This window comes from Drosophila virilis, unplaced genomic scaffold (assembly GCF_030788295.1).
Source record: "Drosophila virilis strain 15010-1051.87 unplaced genomic scaffold, Dvir_AGI_RSII-ME tig00001170, whole genome shotgun sequence".
Classification (NCBI taxonomy): Eukaryota; Metazoa; Arthropoda; class Insecta; order Diptera; family Drosophilidae; genus Drosophila; species Drosophila virilis.
The window spans coordinates 694,907-719,919 of record NW_027212828.1 but is presented as its reverse complement, the minus strand read 5'-3'; the positions used below and the strand labels follow the sequence as shown (position 1 = coordinate 719,919).

The window sequence follows — 25,013 nt, the reverse complement described above, 5'->3', positions numbered from 1 at the left end:
CTTCTTAATCTCCTTGGCCGATGCCATGTTTTTGGTGAACCGACGGTAGGTGACTCCGACGCAAATTATGGTGCAACACACAGCACCCAGCAAGAAGGTTATTACCACGCTGTCGACGCTTCCAATTTCGTCCTTGATTTCCTTGATGATCTCCAGGTTACGTTCATTCAGGCGATGAAGGTAGGGGAGACTCAACACCTCTTGGTGGCCGGTGATGTTCAGAAGAGGAGATGCCGCGATGCCGGGGAACTTACTCTGGACGTTGTTGCGATTCAAGTACTTAGTTTCGTTGATCAGAGCCCAATTATTGAACGTGATTAGATTCGTTCCGTGAACCCAAGTCTCAGTACTGTTGTCAACGCAAACTTTAGCAGGCCGGTTATTGATGATCAGAATTCCGTCATCGACCCATGTGATCGGGTCTAAGTGACTCGGCTGCATTTGGCAGTTAGCCAAGCCACGAGCATGCAGCTCTCTGGCACAAGAGCTGGTCGGTGAAAGTTGACAAAGGTTCCTCCCGGCGTCGAAGTGCAATTCTTAATTCCGCACTCAGCTATAATGTTGTCGTCAATTTGTAGCACAGCATTCTCATGTGCAACTAGATACAGCATCCCCTTTCTGCAAGCCATTTTGATTCTTGACTTAATGATAAAGTGAAGGGCATTAACAGATTGTAATACTTTCACGGACGCAACGGACATAAGGTCAGCTATTGAAGTACCTGTGGGTTCATCGACCCAAACAGATTTCAAATCTGCGTGATCTAATATATTTGGGCTTATGATATTAATTTTTGCAAGGGTAACAGCGAGCATTAAATTCTGCATTTTCATCAGCAACATTCTATTCCGAGCTAAAAGAGTTTCGTATAAATGCCCGGAATCTATCTGATTCTTCTTTGCAGCGTTTAGTAATGTGTTGACACTTGTAGTGAGTTGATTGATTTGTTCCTGAACTTTTGTGTTGATAGCTACCTGTCGGTTGTTAGAGTTCACCAACTGTAACTCAGTGAATTTGATCTTCTCGAAGTCACTGGCATCAGGTGTTCCCGCAACTACTTTGAGGGCTGTGCCCAAGAAATCTAAACTTCTTGCCACCCTGTGGTGCACGCCAAGAGCTTCTAACAGATCTCTGAGGTGGGACGCATCTACGCATCTACTTTCTCATGGGTGACTGCGGAAACATTTCACATAGCTCCATTGTTTCGTTTACCACTTTCTCGTACTCAGAGATGTTTGCTGTGTGCCTGACGAAATTGAATTCCTCCCAGACCAGAACTTGGCCCTCAACAATGGGAATATACTTGGCGTGTGAGTAATTAGTCACACGCGCTGCCATTTGCAAAAAATAGAAATAGCAGAAACCCGAACCTGCGGAAGACAGATAAAACGGACCAAACTATTACAACGTGTCTTCCTAAAGGAAATGCCAAGTGGCGTAAATATTAAAACTTGAAGGTGAAGCCTAGTGGCACAAATGTTGAAACTTATAGTTAAATTCAAGATGCATATAATCGATGTTTTATTTCAGCTCTCGCCCTACTTAAGGTTGTCCTTGTGGACCACCCTCCCTCCAATGAGAACGGTCGTACCAAGGTCTGCCTCTACGATCCGTTCTTCACATAAGGGCGTGAGTTTATTGCCAAGCCTGCGGTTTCTTTTTACTAGAACTTTTTCGCCTACTTAAAAGACTCTATTCTGTCGCTGGTCGTTCAACCTAGCACGGAGCGCATCTTGTGCACTTCTTAACTTTGCTGATATTTCCCTTTCGGGTTCGCCTGAGGGCACATGGAGGGTATCAACAGGTCTCTTGTTGATGACCGAATGTATTGTCTTGTTATACTCAATCGTGGCTAGCATTATGACTTCGACTGAGTCACTGATGTTTCTCTCCAGCTTGAGACAACGTGCCAGCTCGGCTAGAGTGCTATGGAAGCGCTCCACTTGGCCATTGGAGGTGCTATGCAGCGGCGGCGCATTAACAATATTCCATAGTTGTTTAACAACAGGGTCTATATCGTTTGAGAATTCATCGAAGGCTCGTTGTCGCAATAAATTGTTCTGGCTCGTGGAAAGAAATTCGTGAGATGCAGTAGTGGAGCTTTTAAATCCCCGATAGTGCGCGACTGTCCGACTGTCCGTGGAAAAAATATCAATGTGTAGCAATTCCCCAGGAGTCTCAGGGATCGGAGTTTCTCCCAGCTCCTGTCTTTTCGGGTGCCTATCGTATTTGGCTGCTGAGCAGATTCTACAACTTTCCGCAATTTCTTTAGCTAACTTCGCCATTTTAGGGAAATAGTATTCTGATAACACGTGCTTAACATTTTCTTAAGCTGTTCTGTGCGCTCTATTATGTTCGGCAACGAGAATTTCTCTCCTCTCATCAATGTTGAAGACAGCTGCAACTCGGTTTTTGCACTGCCAGAACTTTGTGCCTGGAAACATGCGAAGTAAGCCATCCTGCACCAGTGCAAGTGTGTGCAGGTTGCAATAGAGGGCATTGACCGCATTTGGATTAATCAAGTCAAGCAGTTCATCTAAAAGGGCTGTGTGATGAGTGAAGCCCACTTCATGACGCCTCTTGTCCCCGAAAAGAATGAAGTTGCGTTTGGTGGGGACGCGTGCCTCTTCAATGACAATTTGATTTTGGAAACAATTAAGTGGCTTTTCGGTCGACTCAATTGTATAGGTCAAGCACAGCTCGCTGTGGACTGTGGCTGCGCAGGAATCAGTATTCAGCTCGTCAAGAGTGTTGAGCTGTTGTCGCGATAGCGCATCAGCAACTAAATTCTCCTTGTCTGGCTTATAAAATATTCGCACATTCGTTTCCTCAATGCGCGCCTTCCATCTTTTAATTTTGGCGTTCGGGCTTGACTTAGAAACGGCAAAAGTTAACGGTTGGTGGTCCGTGAAAACGTTAATGTCTTTTACTCCATATAGGTAGTGACGTAGCTTGCTAAGGGCCCAAACTATAGCCACAAGTTCCCGCTCTTCTCTTCAGGTTAAAAGAAAACCTTTGGATCTTTAGGTATAATTTACGCAATACTAGCAATTAGGATTTATTGTATGAGCTCACCATGTATTTACGGTTGGAATAGACGTAGATACCTGAGCTTATTTCACATCAGCAACTATAATTATTGCGGTACCTAAAGGTATAAAAATTTTTAGTTGACTTGCTACGCTTTACGGAACACAACATTCTTATTCACCTGCTATTTTATGAGCTTTAGGATTTGTATTTAGATTCACAGTTGGGAGTTGTTCTAGCAAATTCATCTGTTGATATTATTTTACATGATACATATTATGTAGTTGCTCACTTTCATTATGTATTATCGATAAGAGCCGTAATTGCTATTATGGCTGGATTTATTTAAAATGATTAAAAAGTCAATTTATTTATTATATTTATTGGAGTAAATCTAACATTTTTCCCGCAACATTTTCTACGTTTAGCAGGGATACCTCGTCGTTATTCTGATTAGCCAGACGCTTATACTACATGAAACGTAATTTCAACTATCGGATCATCAACTTCTTTATCAGGGATTTTATTTTATTCTATATTATTTGAGAAAGTTTAATATCTCAACGTCAAGTAATTAACCCAATTCAACTAAATTCCTTAATTGAATGATACCAAAATACTCCCCCTGCTGAACATAGCTATTCTGAACTACCTTTATTAACTAATTAATTTTAATATGCCAGATTAATGCAATGGATTTAAGCTCCATACATAAAAGATTTTTACTTTTCTTAGAAAATAAATGTCAACATTAGGTCTTCAAGATAGAGCTCCTCCTTTAATAGAACAATTAATTTTTTTCATGATCATGCCTTACTGATTTTAGTAATAATTACTGTTTTAGTTAGATATTTAATATTTATTTTATTCTTTAATAATTAAATTAATCGATTCCTATTACATGGACAATTAATTGAAACATTAAATTTGAACAATTTTACCCGCCATTATTTTATTATTTATCGCGCTTATTATATTTATTAGACGAATATAATATATATATAACCTTCAGTAAATTTAAAAAGAATTGGTCATCAATGATACTGAAATTACGAATATTCAGATTTTAATAATGTTGCATTTGATTCGTATATAATTCCTACAAATGAAATTTCAAATGATGGGTTTCGTTTATAAGAACCTTCAGTAGCTTTAAAAAGAATTGATCATAAATGATACTGAAGTTACGAATATTCAGATTTTAATAATGTTGCATTTGATTCGTATATAATTCCTACAAATGAAATTTCAAATGATGGGTTTCGTTTATAAGATGTAGATAATCGAATTGTTTTACCTATAAATTCTCAAATTCGACTCTTAGTAACAGCGGCTGATGTAATTCATTCATGAACAACTTCAGCTTTAGGAGTAAAAGTTGATGGAACCCCTGGACGTTTAAACCAAACTAATTTTTTAATTAACCGCCCAGGATAATTTTATAGTCAATTATCAGAAATTTGCGGGGCTAAGCATAGTTTTATACCAATTTTAATTAAAAGAGTTACTGTAAATTATTTTATTAAATGAATTTCTAACAATGTAAATTCTAGATTAGATGACTGAAAGCAAGTACTGGTCTCTTAAACCATTTTACAGTAAATTAGCACTTCTAATGAATTGAAAACTAGTTAAAATTATAACATAAGTTTGTCAAACTAAAATTATTAAACTATTAATATTTTTAATTCCACAAATATCCCCAATTAAATGATTAACTTTATTTTTTATTTTTTCTCGTACTTTTATCTTATTTTGTTCTATAAATTATTACGCTAACATACCTTCTTCCCCCAAATCAAATGAATTAAAAAATATATATATTTAAATTCAATATATTGAAATTGATAACAAATTTATATTCTGTATTTTTTAGCAATTTTCCGTTTATCAATAAACTGAATAAGAACATTTTTAGGTCTTTAAATAATTCCTTCTATTTATTGATTAATACCTTCTCGTTATAATATTTTGAAACACAATTTCATCAACTTTACATAAAGAATTTAAAACTCCTTTAGGACCTTCAGGTCACAAAGGTTCAACTTTCATTTTTATTTCTTTATTTTCTCTTATTCTTTTTAATAATTTTATAGGTTTATTTCCTTATATTTTTACAAGAACGAGTCATTTAACACTAACACTTTTATTAGCTTTACCTTTATGATTATCCTTTATAATTTATGGATGAATTAACCATACTCAACATATATTTGCTCACCATGTACCTCAAGGAACCCCAGCAGTCCTGACACCTCTTATAGTTTGTATTGAAACAATAAAAAATGTAATTCAACCTTAGCAGTTCGATTAACTGCTAATATAATTGCAGGTAATTTATTACTTACTTTAATAGAAAATACCGGACCATCTATATCTTACATATTAGTCACTTTTTTATTAGTAGCTCAGATTGCTTTATTAGAATCAGCTGTAGCTATAATCCAATCTTATGTATTGGCTGTTTTAAGTACACTTTATTCTAGAGAAGTTAATTAATTTATTTTATTAAATATATATATATATATATATAGGATTTAAATAATAAGTCCTCGCGGATTATTTTGATGGAACTTTATTTTGATAGTGATTTATAAAACACTAGGCCGACACGCCGCAGTGAGTGAGTTAAATTATACACGAGTCGAATTAAAAACTAAATTTACAAAATATTGATCAAAAATACCTAAGCTATTGTGTGCTTTCACAACGGCCGCTAGAATGCTTAGCTTGCGCCTCGTGCGCTGCCGTCGTGCAAGAACTGCTCCCCTTTTAAGTTAAGGCCGCCCTCGGCCGTTCCTATCTCAGCGATCACCTTCTTAATCTCCTTGGCCGATGCCATGTTTTTGGTGAACCGACGGTAGGTGACTCCGACGCAAATTATGGTGCAACACACAGCACCCAACAAGAAGGCTATTACCTCGCTGTCGACGCTTCCAATTTCGTCCTTGATTTCCTTGATGATCTCCTGAACCCAAGTTTCAGTACCGTTGTCAACGCAAACTTTAGCAGGCCGGTTATTGATGATCAGAATTCCGTCATCGACCCATAGAATCGGGTCTAAGTGAATCGGCTGCATTTGGCAGTTTGCCAAGCCACCAGCATGCAGCTCTCTGGCACAAGAGCTGGTCGGTGAAAGTGCAATTCTTAAGGGCAAGCACTTGATCTCCGCACTCAGCTATAATGTTGTCGTATTATTTGTAGCCCAGCATTCTCATGTGCAACTGGATACAGCATCCCCTTTCTGCAAGCCATTTTAATTTCCGGGAACTTATTGATAAAGTGAAGGGCATCAACAGATTGTAATAATTTCACGGACGCAACGGACATAAGGTCAGCTATTAAAGTACCTGTGGGTTCATCGACCCAAACAGATTTCAAATATGCGTGATCTATTATATTTGGGCTTATGATATAAATTTTTGCAAGCAACATTCTATTCCGAGCTTAAAGCAAAATAATTAAATTTAATTAAAAAATTAACATCAATAAAAAATCAAATTAAAGTCAATTTTAAGACTATTAAAAAATCTTTCTAATTTTTTTTTGCAATATGTAAAAAAATAGATATAAAGAAAATGTATCTATTTTAAAATTAATAAATTTAAAATAAAAAACATATTTGTATACTAAGTCGAGATTAATAGATAATCTATATATATATAAATATTTAATATATTATTATATAATTAACAATTTAAATAAAAAATTTCGCAATCCAAAAATCATTACAAATATAGTAAAAAAATCTATATTTAAAAGATTTATCGAATGATTCTTTTGATTTATATAAATTAATATAAATTTTATAAATTATTATATATTTATATATTTATATATTATTGATAATTTACTATAATATATATATATATATCTATATAGAAAATTTTAAACAAAATCATATTAAATTTACTACTAGAATGTAAATTAATTAAAATACATATAATATTACAAATTCAAATATTTTTCAAAAAATATAAGTAAACCAAAAAAAAACAAAAATAAAATTAATTGCCTGATAAAAGGATTACCTTGCTAGGGTAAATTATGTAAGATTCTACATTCATTGATTGATTTTATTGTTATTTTTAGAAAGATTTTATATTTAATAGAATTAATCTATTACTAAAAGTATCAAAAACTTTTGTGCATCGTACACCAAAATATAAAAAGATAAGCTAATTAAGCTACTGGGTTCATACCCCATTTATAAAGGTTTTAATCCTTTTCTTTTTAATTTTTAATAATTCTTCAAAAATTTTATTTATTACAATAATAATTATTGGGACATTAATTACAGTAACCTCTAACTCTTGGTTAGGAGGATGAATACGTTTAGAAATTAATTTATTATCTTTTATTCCCCTAATAGTAGATAGTAATAATTTTAAATCAACAGAAGCTTCTTTAAAATATTTTTTAACTCAAGCTTTAACTTCAACTGCTTTATTATTTCAGTAATTTTAATAATATTAAAAAACAGCATAACAATTGAAATTAATAATTCATTTACTTCAATAATTATTTTATCAACTTTATTATTAAAAAGAGGGGTAGGTCCATTTCATTTTTGATTCCCTAATTTAATAGAAGGATTAACTTGAATAAATGCTCTTCTTTTAATAACATGGCAAAAAATTGCTTCTTTAATACTAATTTCTTATTTAAATTTAAAAAATTTGTTACCCATCAGAGTAGTTATTTCAGTAATTATTGGAGAAATTGGAGGTTTAAACCAAACTTCTCTGCGAAATTTATATTTTTTTCTTCTATTAACCATTTAGGTTGAATATTAAGAGCATTAATAATTAATTAATCAATTTGAATATTTTTTTTTTATTTTATTCTTTTTTATCATTTATTTTTCCTTTTATATTTAATATTTTCAAATTATTTCATTTGAATCAAATGAAGAACAGTTATAAAATTTATTTTGTTTATAAACTTTTTATCCATAGGTGGATTGCCCCCATTTTTAGAATTCCTACCAAAATGAGTTATATTTCAACAACTGTTTGTAATCAATATTTTCAATTAATAATTTTATTAATATCAACCTTAATTACTTTATTCTTGTTTCTACGAATTTGTTTTTCGACATTTATATTAAATTACTACGAAAAAAACTGAAAACTGAAAACTGAAAAAGCACCCAAATCAATAATTTTAGTATAAAATTATACTTAATTTGTACATTTTTATCAATTCTTAGATTATTTATAATTTCAATATTCTATTCTATATTTTAGGTTAAAGGCTTTAAGTTAAATAAAACTAATAGCCTTCAGAGCTGTAAATATAGCAAATCCTTTAAGCCTTAGTAATAAATTACTCCTTCAAAATTGCAGTTTGATGTCATTATTGACTATAACACCAATTAATAAATTTACTAATAAATTGATTAAGAAGAAAATTTCTTATAAAAAGATTTACAATCTATCGTCCTTAAGAATCTTAAGAATTTTAATCCAAGCTGAATTAGGTCATCCTGGAGCCTTAATTGGTGATGATCAAATTTATAACGTAATCGTTACAGGCCATGCTTTTATTATAATTTTTTTATTTTTATGCCAATTATGATTGGAGGGTTTGGAAATTGACTTGTACCTTTAATATTAGCGGCCCCTCATATAGCTTTCCCTCGTATAAACAATATAAGATTTTGACTTTTACCTCCTGCTTTATCATTACTATTAGTTAGAAGAATACTTAAAAACGGAGCTGGAACAGGGCAGTTTACCCTCCATTATCAGCAGGAATTGCTTATGGACGAGCTTCTGTAGATTTAGCTATTTTCGCATTAAATTTAGCAGGAATTTCCTCAATTTAAGGGGCTGTAAATTTTATTACAACAGTAATTAATATACCACCTTTATGAATTACTTTAGACCGTATATCTTTATTTGTTTGATCTGTTGTAATTACAACTCTTCTACTTCTTTTATCATTTCCTGTTTTAGCAGGAGCTATTACTATACTATTAACAGATCGAAATCTTAATATTTCATTTTTTGACCCTGCCGGTGGATGAGACCCAATTTTATACCAACATTTATTTTGATATTTTGGTGACCCAGAAGTTTATATTTTAATTTTACCTGGATTCGGGATGATTTCTCATATTATTAGTCAAGAATCAGGTTAAAAGGAAACCATTGGATCTTTAGGTATAATTTACGCAATACTAGCAATTAGGATTTATTGTATGAGCTCACCATGTATTTACGGTTGGAATAGACGTAGATACCTGAGCTTATTTCACATCAGCAACTATAATTATTGCGGTACCTAAAGGTATAAAAATTTTTAGTTGACTTGCTACGCTTCACGGAACACAACATTCTTATTCACCTGCTATTTTATGAGCTTTAGGATTTGTATTTTGATTCACAGTTGGGAGTTGTTCTAGCAAATTCATCTGTTGATATTATTTTACATGATACATATTATGTAGTTGCTCACTTTCATTTTGTATTATCGATAAGAGCCGTATTTGCTATTATGGCTGGATTTATTTATAATGATTAAAAAGTCAGCAACATTTTCTAGGTTTAGCAGGGATACCTCGTCGTTATTCTGATTAGCCAGACGCTTATACTACATGAAACGTAATTGCAACTATCGGATCATCAACTTCTTTATCAAGGATTTTATTTTATTCTATATTATTTGAGAAAGTTTAATATCTCAACGTCAAGTAATTAACCCAATTCAACTAAATTCCTTAATTGAATGATACCAAAATACTCCCCCTGCTGAACATAGCTATTCTGAACTACCTTTATTAACTAATTAATTTATAATATGGCAGATTAGTGCAATGGATTTAAGCTCCATACATAAAGGATTTTAACTTTTATTAGAAAATAAATGTCAACATTAGGTCTTCAAGATAGAGCTTCTCCTTTAATAGAACAATTAATTTTTTTCATGATCATGCCTTACTGATTTTAGTAATAATTACTGTTTTAGTTAGATATTTAATATTTATATTATTCTTTAATAATTAAATTAATCGATTCCTATTACATGGACAATTAATTGAAACATTAAATTTGAACAATTTTACCCGCTATTATTTTATTATTTATCGCGCTTATTATATTTATTAGACGAATATAATATATATATAACCTTCAGTAAATTTAAAAAGAATTGGTCATCAATGATACTGAAATTACGAATGTTCAGATTTTAATAATGTTGCATTTGATTCGTATATAATTCCTACAAATGAAATTTCAAATGATGGGTTTCGTTTATAAGAACCTTCAGTAGCTTTAAAAAGAATTGGTCATAAATGATACTGAAGTTACGAATATTCAGATTTTAATAATGTTGCATTTGATTCGTATATAATTCCTACAAATGAAATTTCAAATGATGGGTTTCGTTTATAAGATGTAGATAATCGAATTGTTTTACCTATAAATTCTTAAATTCGACTCTTAGTAACAGCGGCTGATGTAATTCATTCATGAACAACTTCAGCTTTAGGAGTAAAAGTTGATGGAACCCCTGGACGTTTAAACCAAACTAATTTTTTAATTAACCGCCCAGGATAATTTTATGGTCAATGTTCAGAAATTTGCGAGGCTAAGCATAGTTTTATACCAATTGTAACTGAAAGAGTTCCTGTAAATTATTTTATTAAATGAATTTCTAACAATGTAAATTCTAGATTAGATGACTGAAAGCAAGTACTGGCAAGTACCTTTTATAGTTTTTATTGAAACAATAAAAAATGTAATTCGACCTTAGCAGTTCGATTAACTGCTAATACAATTGCAGGTAATTTATTACTAACTGCTCCCTCTGCTCCCATGGGGTAGGGGTACAGTCGGACATAAACTGGTTGTTCATCAGTGGTCCTGATAGTTGCCACCACTGATGTGTTATAGGGAAGTGCTTCTTCAGGATCTGCGAAGGCCTTATGTTTGCTTTTTAGCATCTTTAGGTATGCATCTTTTACAGCATCGGGTGCGTCGGCGCAGTCAACATTGGTAAAGTTAACATCCGCGCACCTGTGGAATTCGATTTGTTCAGTTTCTGCGCCACATTTGAGTTGGCCAGAAGAAAGACAAAGCGAAACTCCTGCTTGTGTGAGCACGTCGAGGCCCACAATTCCATCAAATGTGGACAGGTTTGGGAGTAAGAAAAATGTGGCAGTTTTGTCGAACAGAGATATAAGGCACTTATGAGTGATCTTCGTGGTGCCGTGGATAGAATGGGTAGAGAAGGGAGAATTTACTGGGCACACACCTTTTAGATTTTTATGTGGTCTGATATAATTCTTGGAAGCGCCCGTGTCGATGAGAAACCTCATCTGGATCCCTGCTACTCTTCTACTGATGTAGGGCAGCAGGGAGCTTCCCCTAAAAAATTGAGAGTGTCTGAGTCATAACCGCTACCATTGTCGTCGGCAATTTGCTGTTCTGCTGCTGCTGCAGAGCTAGCATACGAACCTGAATCTTGATCCGGCTCGTGAGCTGTGTGATTGACTCTCTGCCTTCTCTATCCGCTTAAACGCCCAGACGTGGCCGTTCGTTTTTAGGCTTGAGGAGCGCTAGAGTTAACGTAGGCTGGTGCTTGCGATGGTTGTAGAATTTTAGACACAGATGGATCGACGTCCATTGGTTCCTGTGACCCGCCACCTTTGTTCCACTTGCCACTCTGTTGCTCAAATTGACTTTGTTGCTGTTTCTGTTGTTTAGTGAAGTGAGGATTTTTGGAACCCCTGGGTTGCGGATCCCCCTGCTGTTGACCCCTATCTTGCTGACGGACCTGCGGCCTCGGGGTCACTTTTCGTTCCCTATCTTCTTGTCCTTTTGCGAAGTTAGCGGCAAAGGCGTACCTCTCATGGTTTGCCTCTACCTCTTGCGCTAGCGCTAGGGCCGATGGTAAGGCCTTAGACTTTGCCGCGAACAGGACATCCGTCAGGCTACACTTTAGGCCTGAGACAAAAACACGCAACGCATCATCTCTAAATTTTGTACAGAGCCCTTGTGCCATGCTTGGTTCATAAGACATGATGACCTTATTGGTGAGAAGAGTTAGCTTTTTCTCAACCTCGTCATAGTATTGTAAAATTGTTAATGAGCCCTGTCTTAGGGTGCTCATCTCTTGCTCCATGACGTGTATGCCTCTCTTATCCCTGTATGTGAAATCGAGACGGTTTATTATGAACATTTTTAGGTCTTTTAATAATTCCTTCTATTTATTGATTAATACCTTCTCGTTATAATAATTTTTGAAACACAATTTTATCAAGTTTACATAAAGAATTTAAAACTGATTTAGGACCTTCAGGTCACAATGGTTAAACTTTCATTTTTGTTTCTTTATTTTCTCTTATTCTTTTTAATAATTTTATAGGTTTATTTCCTTATATTTTTACAAGAACGAGTCATTTTTCAACAGTCAACACTTTCATTAGCTTTACCTTTATGATTATCCTTTATAATTTATGGATGAATTAACCATACTCAACATATATTTGCTCACCTTGTTCCTCAAGGAGCCCCAGCAGTGCTGATACCTTTTATAGTTTGTATTGAAACAATAACAAATGTAATTCGACCTTAGCAGTTCGATTAACTGCTGATATAATTGCAGGTAATTTATTACTAACTTAAATAGAAAATACCGGACCATCTATATCTTACATATTAGTCACTTTTTTATTAGTAGCTCAGATTGCTTTATTAGTTCTTGAATCAGCTGTAGCTATAATTCAATCTTATGTATTCGCTGTTTTAAGTACACTTTATTCTAGAGAAGTTAATTAATTTATTTTATTTAATATGTATATATATATGTATATATATATATATATACATGTATAAATTAGGATTTAAATAATAAGTCGTCGCGGATTATTTTGATAGAACTTTATTTTGATAGTGATTTATAAAACACTAGGCCGACACGCCGTAGTGAGTGAGTTAAATTATAAAGTCGAATTAAAAACTAAATTTACAAAAGATTGATCATAAATACCTAAGCTATTGGGTGCTTTCACAACGGCCGCTAGAATGCTTAGCTTGCGCCTCGTTCGCTGCGGCTGATGTTATGTTGCATTTTGCTGACCCCTGTTAACTCGTAAGAACATCCGGCTCAGTGCTATATCAGCATCTGGAGCTGGTGTCGTTAGCCTCTGTTAACTGCTCCCCTTTTAAGTTAAGGCCGCCCTCGGCCGTTCCTATCTCAGCGATCACCTTCTTAATCTCCTTGGCCGATGCCATGTTTTTGGTGAACCGACGGTAGGTGACTCCGACGCAAATTATGGTGCAACACACAGCACCCAGCAAGAAGGTTATTTCCACGCTGTCGACGCTTCCAATTTCGTCCTTGATTTCCTTGATGATCTCCAGGTTACGTTCATTCAGGCGATGAAGGTAGGGGAGACTCAACACCTCTTGGTGGCCGGTGATGTTCAGAAGAGGAGATGCCGCGATGCCGGGGAACTTACTCTGGACGTTGTTGCGATTCAAGTACTTAGTTTCGTTGATCAGAGCCCAATTATTGAACGTGATTAGATTCGTTCCGTGAACCCAAGTCTCAGTACTGTTGTCAACGCAAACTTTAGCAGGCCGGTTATTGATGATCAGAATTCCGTCATCGACCCATGTGATCGGGTCTAAGTGACTCGGCTGCATTTGGCAGTTAGCCAAGCCACGAGCATGCAGCTCTCTGGCACAAGAGCTGGTCGGTGAAAGTTGACAAAGGTTCCTCCCGGCGTCGAAGTGCAATTCTTAATTCCGCACTCAGCTATAATGTTGTCGTCAATTTGTAGCACAGCATTCTCATGTGCAACTAGATACAGCATCCCCTTTCTGCAAGCCATTTTGATTCTCGGGAACTTAATGATAAAGTGAAGGGCATTAACAGATTGTAATACTTTCACGGACGCAACGGACATAAGGTCAGCTATTGAAGTACCTGTGGGTTCATCGACCCAAACAGATTTCAAATCTGCGTGATCTAATATATTTGGGCTTATGATATTAATTTTTGCATGGACAATTAATTGAAACATTAAATTTGAACAATTTTACCCGCCATTATTTTATTATTTATCGCGCTTATTATATTTATTAGACGAATATAATATATATATAACCTTCAGTAAATTTAAAAAGAATTGGTCATCAATGATACTGAAATTACGAATATTCAGATTTTAATAATGTTGCATTTGATTCGTATATAATTCCTACAAATGAAATTTCAAATGATGGGTTTCGTTTATAAGAACCTTCAGTAGCTTTAAAAAGAATTGATCATAAATGATACTGAAGTTACGAATATTCAGATTTTAATAATGTTGCATTTGATTCGTATATAATTCCTACAAATGAAATTTCAAATGATGGGTTTCGTTTATAAGATGTAGATAATCGAATTGTTTTACCTATAAATTCTCAAATTCGACTCTTAGTAACAGCGGCTGATGTAATTCATTCATGAACAACTTCAGCTTTAGGAGTAAAAGTTGATGGAACCCCTGGACGTTTAAACCAAACTAATTTTTTAATTAACCGCCCAGGATAATTTTATAGTCAATTATCAGAAATTTGCGGGGCTAAGCATAGTTTTATACCAATTTTAATTAAAAGAGTTACTGTAAATTATTTTATTAAATGAATTTCTAACAATGTAAATTCTAGATTAGATGACTGAAAGCAAGTACTGGTCTCTTAAACCATTTTACAGTAAATTAGCACTTCTAATGAATTGAAAACTAGTTAAAATTATAACATAAGTTTGTCAAACTAAAATTATTAAACTATTAATATTTTTAATTCCACAAATATCCCCAATTAAATGATTAACTTTATTTTTTATTTTTTCTCGTACTTTTATCTTATTTTGTTCTATAAATTATTACGCTAACATACCTTCTTCCCCCAAATCAAATGAATTAAAAAATATATATATTTAAATTCAATATATTGAAATTGATAACAAATTTATATTCTGTATTTTTTAGCAATTTTCCGTTTATCAATAAACTGAATAAGAACATTTTTAGGTCTTTAAATAATTCCTTCTATTTATTGATTAATACCTTCTCGTTATAATATTTTGAAACACAATTTCATCAACTTTACATAAAGAATTTAAAACTCCTTTAGGACCTTCAGGTCACAAAGGTTCAACTTTCATTTTTATTTCTTTATTTTCTCTTATTCTTTTTAATAATTTTATAGGTTTATTTCCTTATATTTTTACAAGAACGAGTCATTTAACACTAACACTTTTATTAGCTTTACCTTTATGATTATCCTTTATAATTTATGGATGAATTAACCATACTCAACATATATTTGCTCACCATGTACCTCAAGGAACCCCAGCAGTCCTGACACCTCTTATAGTTTGTATTGAAACAATAAAAAATGTAATTCGACCTTAGCAGTTCGATTAACTGCTAATATAATTGCAGGTAATTTATTACTTACTTTAATAGAAAATACCGGACCATCTATATCTTACATATTAGTCACTTTTTTATTAGTAGCTCAGATTGCTTTATTAGAATCAGCTGTAGCTATAATCCAATCTTATGTATTGGCTGTTTTAAGTACACTTTATTCTAGAGAAGTTAATTAATTTATTTTATTAAATATATATATATATATATATATATATAGGATTTAAATAATAAGTCCTCGCGGATTATTTTGATGGAACTTTATTTTGATAGTGATTTATAAAACACTAGGCCGACACGCCGCAGTGAGTGAGTTAAATTATACACGAGTCGAATTAAAAACTAAATTTACAAAATATTGATCAAAAATACCTAAGCTATTGTGTGCTTTCACAACGGCCGCTAGAATGCTTAGCTTGCGCCTCGTGCGCTGCCGTCGTGCAAGAACTGCTCCCCTTTTAAGTTAAGGCCGCCCTCGGCCGTTCCTATCTCAGCGATCACCTTCTTAATCTCCTTGGCCGATGCCATGTTTTTGGTGAACCGACGGTAGGTGACTCCGACGCAAATTATGGTGCAACACACAGCACCCAACAAGAAGGCTATTACCTCGCTGTCGACGCTTCCAATTTCGTCCTTGATTTCCTTGATGATCTCCTGAACCCAAGTTTCAGTACCGTTGTCAACGCAAACTTTAGCAGGCCGGTTATTGATGATCAGAATTCCGTCATCGACCCATAGAATCGGGTCTAAGTGAATCGGCTGCATTTGGCAGTTTGCCAAGCCACCAGCATGCAGCTCTCTGGCACAAGAGCTGGTCGGTGAAAGTGCAATTCTTAAGGGCAAGCACTTGATCTCCGCACTCAGCTATAATGTTGTCGTATTATTTGTAGCCCAGCATTCTCATGTGCAACTGGATACAGCATCCCCTTTCTGCAAGCCATTTTAATTTCCGGGAACTTATTGATAAAGTGAAGGGCATCAACAGATTGTAATAATTTCACGGACGCAACGGACATAAGGTCAGCTATTAAAGTACCTGTGGGTTCATCGACCCAAACAGATTTCAAATATGCGTGATCTATTATATTTGGGCTTATGATATAAATTTTTGCAAGCAACATTCTATTCCGAGCTTAAAGCAAAATAATTAAATTTAATTAAAAAATTAACATCAATAAAAAATCAAATTAAAGTCAATTTTAAGACTATTAAAAAATCTTTCTAATTTTTTTTTGCAATATGTAAAAAAATAGATATAAAGAAAATGTATCTATTTTAAAATTAATAAATTTAAAATAAAAAACATATTTGTATACTAAGTCGAGATTAATAGATAATCTATATATATATAAATATTTAATATATTATTATATAATTAACAATTTAAATAAAAAATTTCGCAATCCAAAAATCATTACAAATATAGTAAAAAAATCTATATTTAAAAGATTTATCGAATGATTCTTTTGATTTATATAAATTAATATAAATTTTATAAATTATTATATATTTATATATTTATATATTATTGATAATTTACTATAATATATATATATATATCTATATAGAAAATTTTAAACAAAATCATATTAAATTTACTACTAGAATGTAAATTAATTAAAATACATATAATATTACAAATTCAAATATTTTTCAAAAAATATAAGTAAACCAAAAAAAAACAAAAATAAAATTAATTGCCTGATAAAAGGATTACCTTGCTAGGGTAAATTATGTAAGATTCTACATTCATTGATTGATTTTATTGTTATTTTTAGAAAGATTTTATATTTAATAGAATTAATCTATTACTAAAAGTATCAAAAACTTTTGTGCATCGTACACCAAAATATAAAAAGATAAGCTAATTAAGCTACTGGGTTCATACCCCATTTATAAAGGTTTTAATCCTTTTCTTTTTAATTTTTAATAATTCTTCAAAAATTTTATTTATTACAATAATAATTATTGGGACATTAATTACAGTAACCTCTAACTCTTGGTTAGGAGGATGAATACGTTTAGAAATTAATTTATTATCTTTTATTCCCCTAATAGTAGATAGTAATAATTTTAAATCAACAGAAGCTTCTTTAAAATATTTTTTAACTCAAGCTTTAACTTCAACTGCTTTATTATTTCAGTAATTTTAATAATATTAAAAAACAGCATAACAATTGAAATTAATAATTCATTTACTTCAATAATTATTTTATCAACTTTATTATTAAAAAGAGGGGTAGGTCCATTTCATTTTTGATTCCCTAATTTAATAGAAGGATTAACTTGAATAAATGCTCTTCTTTTAATAACATGGCAAAAAATTGCTTCTTTAATACTAATTTCTTATTTAAATTTAAAAAATTTGTTACCCATCAGAGTAGTTATTTCAGTAATTATTGGAGAAATTGGAGGTTTAAACCAAACTTCTCTGCGAAATTTATATTTTTTTCTTCTATTAACCATTTAGGTTGAATATTAAGAGCATTAATAATTAATTAATCAATTTGAATATTTTTTTTTTATTTTATTCTTTTTTATCATTTATTTTTCCTTTTATATTTAATATTTTCAAATTATTTCATTTGAATCAATTATTTTCATGATTTATACAAAGAACAGTTATAAAATTTATTTTGTTTATAAACTTTTTATCCATAGGTGGATTGCCCCCATTTTTAGAATTCCTACCAAAATGAGTTATATTTCAACAACTGTTTGTAATCAATATTTTCAATTAATAATTTTATTAATATCAACCTTAATTACTTTATTCTTGTTTCTACGAATTTGTTTTTCGACATTTATATTAAATTACTACGAAAAAAACTGAAAACTGAAAACTGAAAAAGCACCCAAATCAATAATTTTAGTATAAAATTATACTTAATTTGTACATTTTTATCAATTCTTAGATTATTTATAATTTCAATATTCTATTCTATATTTTAGGTTAAAGGCTTTAAGTTAAATAAAACTAATAGCCTTCAGAGCTGTAAATATAGCAAATCCTTTAAGCCTTAGTAATAAATTACTCCTTCAAAATTGCAGTTTGATGTCATTATTGACTATAACACCAATTAATAAATTTATTAATAAATTGATTAAGAAGAAAATTTCTTATAAAAAGATTTACAATCTATCGTCCTTAAGAATCTTAAGAATTTTAATCCAAGCTGAATTAGGTCATCCTGGAGCCTTAATTGGTGATGATCAAATTTATAACGTAATCGTTACAGGCCATGCTTTTATTATAATTTTTTTATTTTTATGCCAATTATGATTGGAGGGTTTGGAAATTGACTTGTACCTTTAATATTAGCGGCCCCTCATATAGCTTTCCCTCGTATAAACAATATAAGATTTTGACTTTTACCTCCTGCTTTATCATTACTATTAGTTAGAAGAATACTTAAAAACGGAGCTGGAACAGGACAGTTTACCCTCCATTATCAGCAGGAATTGCTTATGGACGAGCTTCTGTAGATTTAGCTATTTTCGCATTAAATTTAGCAGGAATTTCCTCAATTTAAGGGGCTGTAAATTTTATTACAACAGTAATTAATATACCACCTTTATGAATTACTTTAGACCGTATATCTTTATTTGTTTGATCTGTTGTAATTACAACTCTTCTACTTCTTTTATCATTTCCTGTTTTAGCAGGAGCTATTACTATACTATTAACAGATCGAAATCTTAATATTTCATTTTTTGACCCTGCCGGTGGATGAGACCCAATTTTATACCAACATTTATTTTGATATTTTGGTGACCCAGAAGTTTATATTTTAATTTTACCTGGATTCGGGATGATTTCTCATATTATTAGTCAAGAATCAGGTTAAAAGGAAACCATTGGATCTTTAGGTATAATTTACGCAATACTAGCAATTAGGATTTATTGTATGAGCTCACCATGTATTTACGGTTGGAATAGACGTAGATACCTGAGCTTATTTCACATCAGCAACTATAATTATTGCGGTACCTAAAGGTATAAAAATTTTTAGTTGACTTGCTACGCTTCACGGAACACAACATTCTTATTCACCTGCTATTTTATGAGCTTTAGGATTTGTATTTTGATTCACAGTTGGGAGTTGTTCTAGCAAATTCATCTGTTGATATTATTTTACATGATACATATTATGTAGTTGCTCACTTTCATTTTGTATTATCGATAAGAGCCGTATTTGCTATTATGGCTGGATTTATTTATAATGATTAAAAAGTCAGCAACATTTTCTAGGTTTAGCAGGGATACCTCGTCGTTATTCTGATTAGCCAGACGCTTATACTACATGAAACGTAATTGCAACTATCGGATCATCAACTTCTTTATCAAGGATTTTATTTTATTCTATATTATTTGAGAAAGTTTAATATCTCAACGTCAAGTAATTAACCCAATTCAACTAAATTCCTTAATTGAATGATACCAAAATACTCCCCCTGCTGAACATAGCTATTCTGAACTACCTTTATTAACTAATTAATTTATAATATGGCAGATTAGTGCAATGGATTTAAGCTCCATACATAAAGGATTTTAACTTTTATTAGAAAATAAATGTCAACATTAGGTCTTCAAGATAGAGCTTCTCCTTTAATAGAACAATTAATTTTTTTCATGATCATGCCTTACTGATTTTAGTAATAATTACTGTTTTAGTTAGATATTTAATATTTATATTATTCTTTAATAATTAAATTAATCGATTCCTATTACATGGACAATTAATTGAAACATTAAATTTGAACAATTTTACCCGCTATTATTTTATTATTTATCGCGCTTATTATATTTATTAGACGAATATAATATATATATAACCTTCAGTAAATTTAAAAAGAATTGGTCATCAATGATACTGAAATTACGAATGTTCAGATTTTAATAATGTTGCATTTGATTCGTATATAATTCCTACAAATGAAATTTCAAATGATGGGTTTCGTTTATAAGAACCTTCAGTAGCTTTAAAAAGAATTGGTCATAAATGATACTGAAGTTACGAATATTCAGATTTTAATAATGTTGCATTTGATTCGTATATAATTCCTACAAATGAAATTTCAAATGATGGGTTTCGTTTATAAGATGTAGATAATCGAATTGTTTTACCTATAAATTCTTAAATTCGACTCTTAGTAACAGCGGCTGATGTAATTCATTCATGAACAACTTCAGCTTTAGGAGTAAAAGTTGATGGAACCCCTGGACGTTTAAACCAAACTAATTTTTTAATTAACCGCCCAGGATAATTTTATGGTCAATGTTCAGAAATTTGCGAGGCTAAGCATAGTTTTATACCAATTGTAACTGAAAGAGTTCCTGTAAATTATTTTATTAAATGAATTTCTAACAATGTAAATTCTAGATTAGATGACTGAAAGCAAGTACTGGCAAGTACCTTTTATAGTTTTTATTGAAACAATAAAAAATGTAATTCGACCTTAGCAGTTCGATTAACTGCTAATACAATTGCAGGTAATTTATTACTAACTGCTCCCTCTGCTCCCATGGGGTAGGGGTACAGTCGGACATAAACTGGTTGTTCATCAGTGGTCCTGATAGTTGCCACCACTGATGTGTTATAGGGAAGTGCTTCTTCAGGATCTGCGAAGGCCTTATGTTTGCTTTTTAGCATCTTTAGGTATGCATCTTTTACAGCATCGGGTGCGTCGGCGCAGTCAACATTGGTAAAGTTAACATCCGCGCACCTGTGGAATTCGATTTGTTCAGTTTCTGCGCCACATTTGAGTTGGCCAGAAGAAAGACAAAGCGAAACTCCTGCTTGTGTGAGCACGTCGAGGCCCACAATTCCATCAAATGTGGACAGGTTTGGGAGTAAGAAAAATGTGGCAGTTTTGTCGAACAGAGATATAAGGCACTTATGAGTGATCTTCGTGGTGCCGTGGATAGAATGGGTAGAGCGCCCGTGTCGATGAGAAACCTCATCTGGATCCCTGCTACTCTTCTACTGATGTAGGGCAGCAGGGAGCTTCCCCTAAAAAATTGAGAGTGTCTGAGTCATAACCGCTACCATTGTCGTCGGCAATTTGCTGTTCTGCTGCTGCTGCAGAGCTAGCATACGAACCTGAATCTTGATCCGGCTCGTGAGCTGTGTGATTGACTCTCTGCCTTCTCTATCCGCTTAAACGCCCAGACGTGGCCGTTCTTTTGTAGGCTTGAGGAGCGCTAGAGTTAACGTAGGCTGGTGCTTGCGATGGTTGTAGAATTTTAGACACAGATGGATCGACGTCCATTGGTTCCTGTGACCCGCCACCTTTGTTCCACTTGCCACTCTGTTGCTCAAATTGACTTTGTTGCTGTTTCTGTTGTTTAGTGAAGTGAGGATTTTTGGAACCCCTGGGTTGCGGATCCCCCTGCTGTTGACCCCTATCTTGCTGACGGACCTGCGGCCTCGGGGTCACTTTTCGTTCCCTATCTTCTTGTCCTTTTGCGAAGTTAGCGGCAAAGGCGTACCTCTCATGGTTTGCCTCTACCTCTTGCGCTAGCGCTAGGGCCGATGGTAAGGCCTTAGACTTTGCCGCGAACAGGACATCCGTCAGGCTACACTTTAGGCCTGAGACAAAAACACGCAACGCATCATCTCTAAATTTTGTACAGAGCCCTTGTGCCATGCTTGGTTCATAAGACATGATGACCTTATTGGTGAGAAGAGTTAGCTTTTTCTCAACCTCGTCATAGTATTGTAAAATTGTTAATGAGCCCTGTCTTAGGGTGCTCATCTCTTGCTCCATGACGTGTATGCCTCTCTTATCCCTGTATGTGAAATCGAGACGGTTTATTATGAACATTTTTAGGTCTTTTAATAATTCCTTCTATTTATTGATTAATACCTTCTCGTTATAATAATTTTTGAAACACAATTTTATCAAGTTTACATAAAGAATTTAAAACTGATTTAGGACCTTCAGGTCACAATGGTTAAACTTTCATTTTTGTTTCTTTATTTTCTCTTATTCTTTTTAATAATTTTATAGGTTTATTTCCTTATATTTTTACAAGAACGAGTCATTTTTCAACAGTCAACACTTTCATTAGCTTTACCTTTATGATTATCCTTTATAATTTATGGATGAATTAACCATACTCAACATATATTTGCTCACCTTGTTCCTCAAGGAGCCCCAGCAGTGCTGATACCTTTTATAGTTTGTATTGAAACAATAACAAATGTAATTCGACCTTAGCAGTTCGATTAACTGCTGATATAATTGCAGGTAATTTATTACTAACTTAAATAGAAAATACCGGACCATCTATATCTTACATATTAGTCACTTTTTTATTAGTAGCTCAGATTGCTTTATTAGTTCTTGAATCAGCTGTAGCTATAATTCAATCTTATGTATTCGCTGTTTTAAGTACACTTTATTCTAGAGAAGTTAATTAATTTATTTTATTTAATATGTATATATATATGTATATATATATATATATACATGTATAAATTAGGATTTAAATAATAAGTCGTCGCGGATTATTTTGATAGAACTTTATTTTGATAGTGATTTATAAAACACTAGGCCGACACGCCGTAGTGAGTGAGTTAAATTATAAAGTCGAATTAAAAACTAAATTTACAAAAGATTGATCATAAATACCTAAGCTATTGGGTGCTTTCACAACGGCCGCTAGAATGCTTAGCTTGCGCCTCGTTCGCTGCGGCTGATGTTATGTTGCATTTTGCTGACCCCTGTTAACTCGTAAGAACATCCGGCTCAGTGCTATATCAGCATCTGGAGCTGGTGTCGTTAGCCTCTGTTAACTGCTCCCCTTTTAAGTTAAGGCCGCCCTCGGCCGTTCCTATCTCAGCGATCACCTTCTTAATCTCCTTGGCCGATGCCATGTTTTTGGTGAACCGACGGTAGGTGACTCCGACGCAAATTATGGTGCAACACACAGCACCCAGCAAGAAGGTTATTTCCACGCTGTCGACGCTTCCAATTTCGTCCTTGATTTCCTTGATGATCTCCAGGTTACGTTCATTCAGGCGATGAAGGTAGGGGAGACTCAACACCTCTTGGTGGCCGGTGATGTTCAGAAGAGGAGATGCCGCGATGCCGGGGAACTTACTCTGGACGTTGTTGCGATTCAAGTACTTAGTTTCGTTGATCAGAGCCCAATTATTGAACGTGATTAGATTCGTTCCGTGAACCCAAGTCTCAGTACTGTTGTCAACGCAAACTTTAGCAGGCCGGTTATTGATGATCAGAATTCCGTCATCGACCCATGTGATCGGGTCTAAGTGACTCGGCTGCATTTGGCAGTTAGCCAAGCCACGAGCATGCAGCTCTCTGGCACAAGAGCTGGTCGGTGAAAGTTGACAAAGGTTCCTCCCGGCGTCGAAGTGCAATTCTTAATTCCGCACTCAGCTATAATGTTGTCGTCAATTTGTAGCACAGCATTCTCATGTGCAACTAGATACAGCATCCCCTTTCTGCAAGCCATTTTGATTCTCGGGAACTTAATGATAAAGTGAAGGGCATTAACAGATTGTAATACTTTCACGGACGCAACGGACATAAGGTCAGCTATTGAAGTACCTGTGGGTTCATCGACCCAAACAGATTTCAAATCTGCGTGATCTAATATATTTGGGCTTATGATATTAATTTTTGCAAGGGTAACAGCGAGCATTAAATTCTGCATTTTCATCAGCAACATTCTATTCCGAGCTAAAAGAGTTTCGTATAAATGCCCGGAATCTATCTGATTCTTTTTTGCAGCGTTTAGTAATGTGTTGACACTTGTAGTGAGTTGATTGATTTGTTCCTGAACTTTTGTGTTGATAGCTACCTGTCGGTTGTTAGAGTTCACCAACTGTAACTCAGTGAATTTGATCTTCTCGAAGTCTCTGGCGTCAGGTGTTCCCGCAACTACTTTGAGGGCTGTGCCCAAGAAATCTAAACTTCTTGCCACCCTGTGGTGCACGCCAAGAGCTTCTAACAGATCTCTGAGGTGGGACGCATCTACGCATCTACTTTCTCATGGGTGACTGCGGAAACATTTCACATAGCTCCATTGTTTCGTTTACCACTTTCTCGTACTCAGAGATGTTTGCTGTGTGCCTGACGAAATTGAATTCCTCCCAGACCAGAACTTGGCCCTCAACAATGGGAATATACTTGGCGTGTGAGTAATTAGTCACACGCGCTCCCATTTGCAAGAAATAGAAATAGCAGAAACCCGAACTTGCGGAAGACAGACAAAACGGACCAAACTATTACAACGTGTCTTCCTAAAGGAAATCCCAAGTGGCGTAAATATTAAAACTTGAAGGTGAAGCCTAGTGGCACAAATGTTGAAACTTATAGTTAAATTCAAGATGCATATAATCGATGTTTTATTTCAGCTCTCGCCCTACTTAAGGTTGTCCTTGTGGACCACCCTCCCTCCAATGAGAACGGTCGTACCAAGGTCTGCCTCTACGATCCGTTCTTCACATAAGGGCGTGAGTTTATTGCCAAGCCTGCGGTTTCTTTTTACTAGAACTTTTTCGCCTACTTAAAA

General features: G+C 33.8%; 2 pseudogenes; both read left to right on the top strand.

Moving 5' to 3' along the window:
- Positions 1-6,246: 6,246 nt before the first annotated feature.
- Positions 6,247-8,279, top strand: LOC138911503 (NADH-ubiquinone oxidoreductase chain 2-like; annotated as a pseudogene).
- An 8,089-nt stretch (positions 8,280-16,368) lies between these two features.
- Positions 16,369-18,418, top strand: LOC138911502 (NADH-ubiquinone oxidoreductase chain 2-like; annotated as a pseudogene).
- The last annotated feature ends 6,595 nt before the right edge of the window (positions 18,419-25,013 follow it).